At 38.2% G+C, this 672-nt stretch overlaps 1 non-coding gene across 1 annotated transcript; it reads left to right on the forward strand.

Moving 5' to 3' along the window:
* Positions 1–356: 356 nt before the first annotated feature.
* Positions 357–460, forward strand: LOC128036401 (small nucleolar RNA R71). Its single transcript, XR_008193198.1, has one exon. It is a non-coding gene; the product is annotated as a small nucleolar RNA R71 (small nucleolar RNA).
* Positions 461–672: the final 212 nt, after the last annotated feature.

The raw sequence follows: 672 nt of genomic DNA on the forward strand, positions 1-672 counted from the left end.
CACTACTATTCCTGATGTAATTTACGTTCTCAGTTGAGTTCTCAGGGTGCTGGCCAATTGGTCTATTTGTTTTATGCATCAGGGGCCTACTGGATGTTTACTCTAATCGATAAATCTTTTCCAAAATTTGCTGGTACTTATCTTCCTCGTGAACAACTTTGGTCGTGGATGGTTTTGGACCATAAGTGAATCGCTCATTTGGCCACTAGTAGGAGTTCATCGCCATATTCTTGAACAATTCATATGTGTCCTCGTACATATGGTTCATTAAGGCTCTTTCTACAGCTCCATCTAGCCATAACCTTGAGTGTGCATCCAACCCATTGTAGAACATTTGTAACTTCAACCATCCAGGTAGACCATGGTGAGGGCATCTTTGAACCTGCGACTTAAATCACTCCCAAGCTTTGTAAAAATTCTCTCCTATTTTTTTAAACGTTGGGATCTCTCTCCTTAGTTGGACCGTCTTACTAATAGGAAAGAACTTGCATAATAAATTTTTTGCAAGTTCATTCCATGTCGTGATAGATCCTAGTGCCTACGAATCTAACCAAAAAAAATGTTATCTATTTAGGAGAAGGGGAACAGTTGAAGACGAATAGTGTCATCAGTGACCCTATTAAATTTAAAAGTAAAACAAAGTTGGAAAAACCATTTTAAGTGTTGATTTGA

Source organism: Gossypium raimondii, chromosome 13 (genome assembly GCF_025698545.1).
Source record: "Gossypium raimondii isolate GPD5lz chromosome 13, ASM2569854v1, whole genome shotgun sequence".
NCBI lineage: Eukaryota > Viridiplantae > Streptophyta > Magnoliopsida > Malvales > Malvaceae > Gossypium > Gossypium raimondii.